Source organism: Cavia porcellus, unplaced genomic scaffold (assembly GCF_034190915.1).
Source record: "Cavia porcellus strain 051 isolate PalLab524CR breed Dunkin Hartley unplaced genomic scaffold, mCavPor4.1 scaffold_25, whole genome shotgun sequence".
NCBI lineage: Eukaryota > Metazoa > Chordata > Mammalia > Rodentia > Caviidae > Cavia > Cavia porcellus.
This window is the reverse complement of record NW_026947508.1, coordinates 27,685,110-27,697,843: the sequence shown is the minus strand read 5'-3', so window position 1 is coordinate 27,697,843 and position 12,734 is coordinate 27,685,110. Positions and strand designations below refer to the sequence as shown.

At 32.8% G+C, this 12,734-nt stretch overlaps 1 protein-coding gene across 6 annotated transcripts in view; it reads right to left on the bottom strand.

Moving 5' to 3' along the window:
- The window catches only part of Zmym4 (zinc finger MYM-type containing 4), a 163,712-nt gene that overhangs the window by 73,745 nt on the left and 77,233 nt on the right, over nt 1-12,734 (bottom strand). The window lies entirely within an intron of this gene.

Here is a 12,734-nt window from a genome sequence, read left to right as displayed (position 1 = left end):
AACTGTATGTATGTTTAAATGTATAGGATTGATAACCATATTTCTAAGTTTTGTTAGATTGTTGAACAGAACTGGTTGCAATCTCATTGTGTGAATCCCCATTTTATAAGCTCTACTTTAGTATCTTGAATAACTTTGTAAGAAGACAATCTATAATCATCAACTAGTGATTATTTACTGTTTATTTTTTTCTTTGAATATATGTATTATTTCTACTTATTTTAGTTCATTTAGTCTTTCTTTAAATTAAATTTTAAAAAAAAGACACTACAGTACCCAGTGCTGATCATGGAGTGTCATGATGTGAAATCCAGCAATACTATTATTCTTTGTTCAGAATGATTTTAACCTGCTTTAGTTTGTTTAATCTAAACATAAATGAAGACATGGATAACTGCATGTATATTTAAGTGTATAGGATTGAAAACCATGTTACTAAGTTTTTTGGACAGTTGAACAGAACTGTTTGCAGTCTTGCTGTTTGAATTCCCACTTTATATGTTCCATTTTTGTATCTTGAACAACTATTTGTAAAACGGCAATATGTAAACATCAACTAGTGATTTTTTTTTAAAATCTTTTTCTTTTTTTTATCAGTAACGGGGATCGAACCCATGACTGCCTGTTTGCAAGGCAGGCGCTTATGCTGCTGAGCTAAATCCCCAGCCCCTAACTACTGATTTCTTACTGTTTTTTTTCTCTCAATGTATGTATTATTTTTAGCTATTTTCTGTTTTGTTTAGTCTTTCTTTAAATAAAATTAAAAAAAAAAAAGACCAGCTGAGGTTACATAGTAAGTTCAAGGCTAGTATAAATTATGTAGAGCAAGACACTGTCTAACAAAACAAAATGAAATTAAAAGACTTGAGAATGTGGCCTATGGTAGAGCAAATGCCAATCAAGTGCCAGCATGGTGGTGGGGGTAGGGGGTGATTCTTGCCAAGTAATAAGAAATTTGGAATTAATCAGTAAGAGGCGATACTTAAAATTGTGAGACTAGATAATATCACATAGTGAGTTGTTTTACAACAGATGGTAAAGAGGAGAATCTTGAGATATGTCAACATTTAAAAATCCAGTAGACCAGCACTCAAGAGGCTGAAACAGGAAGATTGTCATGAGCTTGAGGCCAGCCTAGGCTACTTGATTTTTTTGTTTTGTTTTTGTCTTGTCTTTTTCCTTTTTATCGGTACTGGGGATTGAACTCACGACTGCCTGCTCGCAAGGCAGGCGCTTACGCTGCTGAGCTTTTCCCCAGCTCCAGGCTACTTGTTGTTAATCAAAGTGCAATTTTCAGAAATCAAGTAGTATCAGCTGTAATTTCAACTTAAAAAATAAATCACAGTTCTGTAACAATTTTGTGAAGTTGTTACCTTTTTGTTATATAAAAGACAACAGAACTAAAACAAACTCCTAGGGGCTGGGGATTTAGCTCAGTAGCATAAGCACCTGCCTTGCAAGAAGGTGGTCTTGAGTTCAATCCCCAGTACCAATAAAAAACAAAACAAAACAAAACAAAAAACCTCCTAGAATAGCAAAAACAAACAGTAAACATAAAAAAGAGATAATCAAATTTTAAGCAAAAATTCAAATTAGCATCACAAGGGATGACTTGATTGTTGTTGCAATTTGATGTAAAACAGGCTACTAAATAATAAAACCCTCTTTAATTTGAGATCACAAAATGTAGTTAAACAGTTAATCAACCTTCATATAAAGCCAGAAGCCATTAAACATGACACATAAATGCCTTAACATTTATTTTACTTGAGACACACAGAAACACATTTGCCAATTCTATAATTAGCCAAGACTGGTTACAGCTATGCTCATTTGATTTCTTTCTTAAATACCTGTAATGCTATTGTCAGAACTGCAACTCAGTTTCTTTAAAGTGAAATTTAAAAAGTTTCTTTTCAAAGATTTCATTAATGTAAAAAAAAATTAAAATTATATACTTACAATCACAAATACCACTACATTAAGTGTGGGAACTAACAAAACTTGATACTGGAAAAGCATACCAAATTGTACGATCTGAAACTACTAGATGCTCTCATAAGTCAGATTCATTCCTTACCTGGAAAAGTGAGTCTTATACAATTACACCTGTGAAAGTCTGTACCTGTTTATATGTAAATCAAGGACTTAATTAACTGTACTTGGTGCTCCTCTACAGCCACTCCAGCATTTAGCCTTAGTCACATACCTTGATTCTCAGCAGGGCTCACTTACAGTAATAAAAAATAATGGCAATTGTATTTAAGATCCTAAGTTAAGGAAGACTCTCAGCTAATAATAGGTCAGTAACCAACAGAAAAATTCTCATAAAAATGGAGTAACACCTAGCATACAAAATTTTAGTCTACTTTCAAAATACAGGTATTATTAAATTAGTGTACCATGGGTAGAATTCTTTAAAAATGGACTAAAACAGAAAGCAAAGTACATCATACAGAAATGACAAGTAATGTTGCAGAAACTATTTGTGGACACAAAAGTACTATATATATATGTCTTAACATAAAACCTACTTATAACACACTGTAAAACTTTAAAAGTTTGAAGCCAATGGAATATTTAAATCCATTTATTTTATAACTTACTAAAAGGTGATTAACAAATAACACTTGAAACATCTTTGATAAAATAATCTGATTTTACAAATTTTAATAGTCTTATCTATTAAGGCTAAAATATGCTTTTATAGCACACTACAGTGCCTAGATATAGCTCCAAGTTATAACATTTGCCTAGCATGCATAAGGCCACAAGTTCAACTCCCAGCAGCAAAACAATAAATAGGGTACACTATAAAACCTCTTATGGAACAGACACTCATCTTTCTCTTCATTACAAGGACAAAGACAACAGATTATGATATGCTGTGAGAACAATGATTAAGAAATCAAAGATACTAGTGAATTCATACAAATATTTAATATGTAAAAATTGTTGACCTTCTACTGAAATTGAGGCACATCACTACAAAAAGTCACACATTTTATGAAGTAAATTTATCTTCTGGCAGGGTTGAGGATGAAACCCAGTGTCTCGTGAATCAGAGCAAGAGCTATACCACTAAGCTCTAGCCTGAAAACTTACACGTATTACAACATTACACTATTTCAGGCAATATATTACTTTTATAAGCAGAATAAAAAGAAACAAAAATAAAAAGGCTAAAATCATTTATGCCAATGGGTGCAGATGCAACATACCAAAAAAGTATAAAACAATTCCAATCATTAATGTACCATAAACATTCTATCTTCGACTTTCTAACGAGAAAAATTTCTGAAATATAATTAATGTTACAATGATTTTTATATTTTATCTCTTTCCTTGCTACCTATGATTCAGGTGGCATCTCTTTCTATTTAGATAAACAAGGTTCTGTCCAACTCCAGAATCTAATTTTTAATCTCATACTTTATAATCCAAATAAAACACAATGTTACAATAATCTTTTTTAAGGGCTTTATCACTTTAGAGACAAAGCATCTTGCACTTTTTCCCCCACAGAGGCATTAGTACAGCAAATTCAAAACATAATTATTTTATTCTCTCCTGAGCTCATTAAACACAGAACACACTACTTCTAGTAGCTTGTCATGGTTTATGTTTGTGTCCCCCAGGCCTCATGAGTTTGCATTGTTCATTTGTGATGGTTCATTGTATAGTGCTTGGATTGATGGTGTCAGTGCTCCACCCATATAGGGTTGGAGCCAGGATGTGACGTAATGGCAGGAAGAAGGTGTGTTTTTCTCTTTGCTGGTTCGAGTTTGCTGTTGGCGGCCGCCATGAACTGGAGCCCAGCCATGCCTGTCTGTCTTGGAGCCAACTGAGTGTGGACTGAAACCTCCAAAAACTCTAAGAAATAAACCTTTCCTTTCCCAACTTTGGGCTTCAGGTATTTTGTCTCAGCGACCAGTAAAAAGTAACTAAGACATAGCTCATGTCACAATGGAGAATAGAGATGTTTAAAAAAGAAAAAGATCTCACTTGAATAACAGTTGATAGTAAGTGTGAGTAGAATACAGCCCTTGATTGAAAGTATATTTTTGAATGATGCCTAAATGAAGAATAATTTCTGTATATGTTGGTATATGTGTTGCGGATGTTTGAACCACGGTCTGTACAGAATAAGCAAGTCTTGTTCCACTAAGCTGCATCCCAACCCCTTATTACTTTCTATTTGAGAAAGGATCTCACTAAGTTGGTCAGGCTGGCCTCAAACTCATAATCCTCCTACTTTAGCCTCCCAAGCAGCTGAGACCCTGAGCTAATTCCCAACACCATAATCAATCAATCAACCAATCAATCAATTGTGTTAAAGAGTACAGTAACAAAATAATATGTAACAAGCCATATTTGTTGGCCACAGTAAAGAAATCTTAAATTTTACTATTTTAAAATTTTACTATTTAAAGGGCTGGGGATTTAGCTCAACGGCATAAGTGCCTGCCTTGCAAACGTGCAGTCATGAATTCGATCACTGGTACCAAAAAAAGAAAAAAGAAAGAAAAACCAAAAATTTACTATTTAAAATCTTAGATATCTTCTTGAAAAATGTTTCTGACCCTTATAGACATTGCTTTATATGGTTCACAACGCATAAAAAAGTTGAAGGCATTATGTTAAACAAAGTGAGCTAAAGACTAGAAAACTACTCAGAGCACTCATCACAGAATTATTTGTGGGTTAAATTCAAAACCATTTAGAACATAGACTGTAAATGATGCACTAGCTACAATATTGATTATGAAACACTCCACGTCCAATCATAGCAGAGGCGATGATCTCGAGTAATCTTTTTGCTGTAAATAACTAGAAATTAGATAAAACAACATTTAAAAACAAAACTTCCAGATCTAAAAAATGTTATCTAAAAAAAGTCATCTAAAATAAAAATTCCCTGGATAGATCAACAGTGAAACCGACAATACTGAAGAAAAACAGCAATGAAAGAGAAATCAATAAAAACTAGACAGACAAAATCACACAAAGGATAAAATCAACCAAGCATTCATCTGCCATACAATACTGGGAGTTAAACCAGTGAATAATTGAAGAAATTTTCTAAAACTTTGAAACCTAACAACATAGAAAGGAAAAATAAAATACCATTTAGTCTACAATTCAATAAAGCAAAAATAATCTTCAAAAAAAGAAAGTAAAATATGTCACCAGCAGACTGAATGACAAGGAATAAAGTGCTTCAGAGAGAGGAAAAGACATCTAATGTAAACCTGCATCTGTACAAAAGAACAAAGAACATTAACTGACAGAATTACAGGCAGAAAAGAAAAACTCCATAATAAAAAAGACTTCAGTGCTTCCCAGGCAGTAATTCACAAAACAAGTATTCAGAAATACAGCAAAAATATGAAAGTTCAAAAAATACTATCAGCCAGTTTGATCTAAATGATATTTATGAAATATTTTATCCCTAAAGAACATGTACTTTTCAGTACACATAGAACAATTATCAAAACAGATTATGCAACAATAAAAATACTGTATAGAATTATTGAGTGGAAATCTTACAAAACACATACTTTTCTGACCACACCACAGTGGAATTTTATCAGTATTTAATAATTAAAGTATATTTGGGGTTGAGGATACCTGCTTATTTAGCATGTATAAGGCACTGAGTGAGGTCTTTAGCACCATACTCACATACACATGCATACAAAGTAGATTGAAAATCTCTAAATATTTGGAAATAGTTCTTTATTTAACAGTCCGTGGGTCAAATAAGAGTCACTAGAACAATTAGAAAATATGACAAACTGATTAACACTGTAATACCACTTGTCAAAATTTGAGAAGTACAGTAAAAGCAGTGCTTAAGAGGGAAATAGATTTATATATGCTACTATTATGAAACAAAAAATCTAAAGTCAATATCCTATACTACTACTCCTTAAGAAGCTAGAAAAAGATCAAATTAAAACCAAAGTAGAAGAGTAATCAAGGTAAAGAGAAAAATTCATGTAACAGAAATGAGCCAAACATGGTGGCATACATCTGTAGTCCCAACAACTCTAGAAGGCTGAGGTAGGAGGAAAGAAGTTCAACGCAAGACTGAGCAACTTAGTAAGATTCTGTCTACAAATAAAAGTATGTAAAAGAGCTGTGATGTAGCTCAGTGTGAAGCTTCTGCGTTTAATTTCTAATACATGCACACACATAAGAAAGGCAAAGAAAGGGATGGGACAGGACAGGAAGGGTCAGGATGCATCAGGAATGGGACAGGATGCATCAGGAATGGGAATGGGAATGGGAATGGGAATGGGAATGGGAATGGGAATGGGAATGGGAATGGGAAGGGAAGGGAAGGGAAGGGAAGGGAAGGGAAAGAAAATGGACCAAGAGTGAAGAAAACAGAAAACTTGTGTGCTACTGAAACTAACATATAAAATGATGTAACCACCATGAAAAACAGTAGCGCCTAAAAAAATTAAACATGAAATTATCATATGACTCCAAAGAACTGAAAGCAGTAACTCAATGAAACACTGTATCTGTATTCCTAAAATTCATAGCACAATTCACAACTGCTAACAGATGGAAGAAATTCAAGTGAACCTCCACAGATGATTTAAGAAACAAAATGTGGGCTGGGGATTTAGCTCAGTGGTGTAAGTCCCTGCCTGGCAAGCATGAGATTGTGAGTTTGATCCCCAAAAATAAAAAGAGTAAGAAACACAATGTGACATACATACAATGAAAAATTATTCATAATGAAAAAAGGAAGAGAATTTTGTCACATACAATAGGAATGAACAGTGAGAATACTATGCTAACTAAAACAGTAAAAAAAAGGATATCTCCATTTACATTAAGTACCTACAGTAATCAAATTTATATAACTAGAAAGAAGTGTTAATTAAATAGGATGCAATGAAAGGGGAGAGGAGATAAATGGGTAGACAGTTTTGCAAATTAAGTTCTGAGAACTGGTTTTATAACAATCTAAGAACTGGTTTTTTAACAATCTAAATGCAGCTAACAATACTGAGCAGCATGGATAAAAATGGCCAATATGGTAAATTTTATGTTAATGTGCACTTTATTACATATAAATTCTCTTCAAAATTAAAGCTGACACTATCAGGAATAAAATTTTGTAGGTAGACAGAAATTAAAAACAGGTTAAGAGCTGGGTATGGTGGTGCACACCTGTAATCCCAGCACTTGGGAGGAGGCTGAGGCAGGATGATCACTGTGAGTTCAAGGTCAGCCAGGGCTACATAATGATGTCAAGGCCAGCTAGATTAACGGAGAGACCCTGTCTCAAAAAAAAGTTAATATAAATGATTTTATGGCAATGAATAGAACAACTGCTAACAACTTGGTAATGATAAATTTGTAGTTGAAACCTGTGCAAAGAGGAACCACATGCTACTTGTGAATATTTAAATTTAATTAATTATATCTGATATTAGCAAAAAGGCTGATAAGCAATAAATGTAATTAAAACTTCACATTTATTATACTTCAAGTACTCAACAGTCACAGGTACCAGTGACTAATATATTCTGATAATATAAACACAGAACACTTTCTTTGTCAGGGAAAATGCAATTGGACTGTGCTGACACAAAAGGAATGCCTTGAAAAAAAGAAAAAGTGCGGGGCTGGGGATTTAGCTCAGTGGCATAAGCACCTGCTTGCAAGCAGGCGGTCCTGAGTTTGATTCCCGGTACCGATAAAAATGAAAAAGACAAAAAAAAAAAGTGCACAAAGCAACACAAAATCTAAAATGACCTGGGGATTTAGCTCAGCAGCATAAGCACCTGTCTGGCAAGCATGAGGTTGTGAGTTTGATCCCTGGTACCAAAAAAAAAAAAAAAAAAAAATCTAAAGAGAACCAGGCCTAGAAGTGTTAACTATTAAATCAAACACTTAAGAAATACTATCCATTTTTATGAATTAAATATATAAAACTATAATTAACTAATTTTTATAAGAACAGTATTTGTCCTGTAACCAAAACTAGAAAACATGTTATACAAAACATAGATTAATATTTATCATGAATGTAGTTGCTTACACTATTAACCCAAATACAGTATCAGCAAACAAACTAAAACCACATACATAACAGAAGATGGATTATTCCATAGATATATGCAATGTGAGTTTAAAATTTAAAAATGAATTCATTACATCAAAACAATAAAAGAAAAAAATAACATGATCTCAGTGGGGACGGTAATGAACTAAAAATTTTTACTATTCATTTGTAGAAATACAATAATTATTCATGAAAATACATTTTAGCACATTAAAAAGTGAACCAAAGGCCATCAATTGGAGGGCATATATAAAAAATTCTACATATAACAAAATACATAATAAATAATTTAAGGCTAAACACTTGTTACGCAACAAGAAAAAAAGAGAACACAGGGAAAATATGTACTCTTACCAGTATGTAAAATACTGTAATAGAGGCCCCAGTCAATAAAAAAAAAAAAAAAGGAAATAAAAGCTGGAGTATGGGCAAAACAATAACTAAACATTTGTCTCTATTCAAAGCTAAAATGACTGCCTTTGCAGAAACATTTTTAAACTCAAATACAAACTTTTTAAAAAATGAACTTAGGATGTAAGGTCAATACTAAAAAGTAAATGTATGTTATACTAGTAAAATCAAATATAAAACAAATTTCAAAAGAAAATTGTAATAAATTTTAAACAGAAACATTTATTTTAATTATGTTCTATTTCTTTGAGAAAAGGTCTCCTTATATAGTTCAGACTACGTCTGAACTCATTATGTAGTCCAAGCTGGCCTGAAACTTCTGGTTGTGCTCCTGCCTCAACCTCTCAAATACTGAGATTACAAGCATGTAATATAATGCCCAGCAAAACACTACTTTTTAAATCAGTAAAGAAAAAATGAACTATAACTTACTGGCTTGGAAAGGACTAAATGGCTTTGTTTTATTACTACTAGGGATTTGATCCAGTGCCTTCTCACTCAGCTACATCTCCAACCTAATTGACGGACTGATTGATTTGAGTCTAGACAAGGTCTTGCTGAATGGGTAAACTGCACAGGATGTGCTTAGTGTTGTGACATGCGCCCAGCTTTCCAGAGTGCTGAGATTACACACATGCCATCACATCTGCCTAAATGGCCATCTTTACAAGACAAAACTATCTCTTAATTTATCCATAACCAAGAAATTAACAGAAATAAGACTATGTATGTATATGCATATACACACAGTAAATTTAACAAAATTTATACAGGATTACACAGTAAAAAGTACAAAACACTGTTTTAGAGATTTAAACACTTATATAAACCAAGAGATAATAATTCCATGCTTCTGGATAGGAAGAATGCATACTACCAGGTTTAATTTATCCCAAATTTCGCTAAAAGTTTAAGGTACTCTCAATCAAATTTCTTCTGCATTTGCATGTTACACATAAAATGTTTGTAAATGCAAACAACTTAAAAGTAATTTAGAGAAAGAATACAAGAGTGACTTGTACAATTTTGTAGTATGACATTATTTCAAAGTAAAAAGTTAAAGTATTTACAAATATTGTCTAAAAATTATACCACAATATGTATTTAACTTTTAAAATCTCACATAAAATACCTAAAGATAATAAAGTACATACAAGGTAAATATTCTGAAAACTAAAACAATGAGATACTAAAAAATATATCATTCTTTTTCCCTCAACACTTTTAAATTAGGAAACTTTCTTTTTTCTTATTAGTACATTTTAAATATACATAATGACATGCATTAATCTTGGGGAATGTGTAGCTACACATGATATATCCTGCTGCTTTTTTTCCAATTCCTCTCCTATCCCTTGCACTCTTGTTTTTCTCTTTACAAGTTTTGTTTCCATTTTTTCCTTGTCTCGTCTTTCCTTTCCCCTAGGCCTTTCCTTGTTCCCCTTCTCATCTAAACATTTTCCTTCCATTTCCCAGTATCTATTATACATTTTGGTCCTTATTTATATTTTCAGTTTCCACATCAGAGAAACAATGAAGAATGTAAACACGTGCATCTGATTTATTTCACTTAAGAGTATAACCTCAAGTTACATCCATTTAGCCAGAAATGTCTCAAGCCTTTCCTTTTATATGGCACAGAAGTACTCCATTGTATAAAGAACCACATCTTTTTTATCCATTCATCAGTTGATGAACATCTGGGCTGTTTTCAAGACTCAGCTATTTTAGGGGATACAGCTTGATGGCACAAGCACCTGCCTGGCAAGCACGAGATTGTGAGCTCAATTCCCAGTACCAAAACCAAACCAAACCAAACCTAAACAAAACAAACACAAAAAAAAAATCACAAAACACAACATTTGGCTATTTCAAACTGTGCCACTATGAACATGTGGTGCTATGATGCTTTTAATTCAGGAAGATATCGAGAAGAAGAGCTCTGTCAAATGAAACCCCTAGTTTTAGTATTTTGAGGAATCTTCACACTGATTTCCATAGTGATTGCACCAGTCTACATTCCCATCAACAGTGGAGAAGAGTTCCTTTTTTCCTTACAGCCCTGCCAGCATGTTACTGGTTGATTTCTTGATAATAGTCATTCTACCTGCAATGAGATAGAATTTCAGTGTTGTTTTAATTTGCATCTCTCAAATGACCACCGAGGAACATTTTATCATGTCTGTATTTGCCATCTTTCCTTCTTCATCTCTTGAAGCCCATTATAGGTGGAGTCTTTAAATTTAGGGAGTTTGATTTTTTTTTTTGAGTTCTTTATATATTCTAGATGTGAAATCCTTTCTCTGAGGAACACCTGGCAAAGTTATTTCCCACTCTGTGGATTGTCTCTTTGCTCTGTTGGTGCTTTCTTTTGCAGAGAAATGCTTTTTTTTTTTTTTTTTTTTGGTCTTTTTCCTTTTTATTGGTACCAGGGATCAAACTCATGACTGCCTGCTTGCAAGGCAGGTGCTTATGCCGCTGAGCTAAATCCCCAGCCCCAAGAAATGCTTTTTAATAAGACAAGATCCCAGTTATTCTTTATTCTGTTCCTGTGCAATTATAGTTCTGTTCATAAAGTCCGCCTATACCAGTGTTTCCAGTGTTCTACCTATTCTATCTTCCAACAGATTTCATTTCTGCTTTAATATTTATGTTTTACCTATTTCTATTTTAGTTTAGTGCATGTTGACATATATAGGTCTAGTTTGAATCTTTAGCATGTGGGAAGCCAGTTATTCCAGCACCATTTATTAAAGAGATTATCTTTCTTCCAGGGAACATGTTTGGCTCTTTTGTCAAAGATAAGGGTAGTTGTGTTTACTGTTATTTAGAATTTTTTTTATCTTCTTTATTCTGCAATGGTAGTTCAATGGTAGTTCAAATCTAGGAATCTGTCCATTTCTTTGGTGTTTTCCATCTTATTAGAATAGATGATCTTGTGGATTTCTACAGGATCTGCTGTGATTTCACCTTTTTTATTCCTAATTGCATGAATCTGATTTTCTTTTTTTTTTTTTTTTTTTGGTACTGGAGCTTTGAGCTTAACTTGCTTTTTTTCTAGAAGTTTGTAAAATGAACTAAGAGAAACTAGTTCATCATTGAAAAGAAAGATTTGTGTTAATATTGTTTGGAAAATATTTTATGTCTGTATCTTGTACTCTGAGTAACTACTATGAAGATAACAATATGCAATGTATTGATTATTATTACTCTCTTAGTAGCCTGATGTGAAACTGTTTCTATTTTTCTTCTTCTCTTTAAAATAAAAAAATAGAATACAAAACAATTAGGTTGTTTCTTTGAACTTGCTCTGTTTTTCTGATGACAATATACTACTGTAAATTTCCTTCATAAGACTGCTTTCATCGTGTCCCATAAGTTCCAGTATATTGCAATGGGATTACTGGTTAATTGTAGAAACTCATTTCTTCAATTTCATCTATGACCTGTTGTTCATGAGGGTGTTAGTTAACATGTGTTTATAAACTTTCTTTTGCCACTGGTTTCGAATTTCATTACACTTACTGACAATACACATGGGATAATTTCAATTCCTTTGCATTTACTCAAGTATGTTCTATAAGCTACTATGCAATGTATTTTGTTTTTTTTTTATTTAAGGAGAAAAAAAAAGCAGAGAAAGGGTACAAGTTATACAGATTTACAGAAAAAATAAACAGTAGGAAATCACTAGTTAATGGATTACATATTGTCATCTTAGAAATAATTGTTCAAGTCACAAAATTAAAGCTTGCAAAGTGGACATTCCAACAATGATACTGCAAACAGTTCTGTTCAATGATCCAATAAAACTCAGTGATATCATTTTCTATCTTATACACTTAAATATACATGCAGTTATATCATTTAGAGCACTTTCTTTTCCTCTCTTTTGTACAATGACTATTACACATTTTGGGTTTTATTACGCAATGTATTTTGGAGAATGTTCCAAGTGCAACTGAGAAGAATGTGTATTCTGACATTGTGAGGTGGAACATTTTGTAGACATTTACTAAGACCATTTGTTTAAAAGTTTGGTTCATTTCTACTATTTCTTCTCTAGCTAACCTATTTGTGGGATATGGAGGTCCTCCAGTAAAACTGTATTAGTGCTTATTTAATTTTTCATGTCTGTTAGTATTTGTTTTATATAGTTAGGTAAAATGGTAGTTGGTGCATTTATATTTATGACTGTTATCTCTTCCTCTTGGATTGTTCCATTAACAATGAT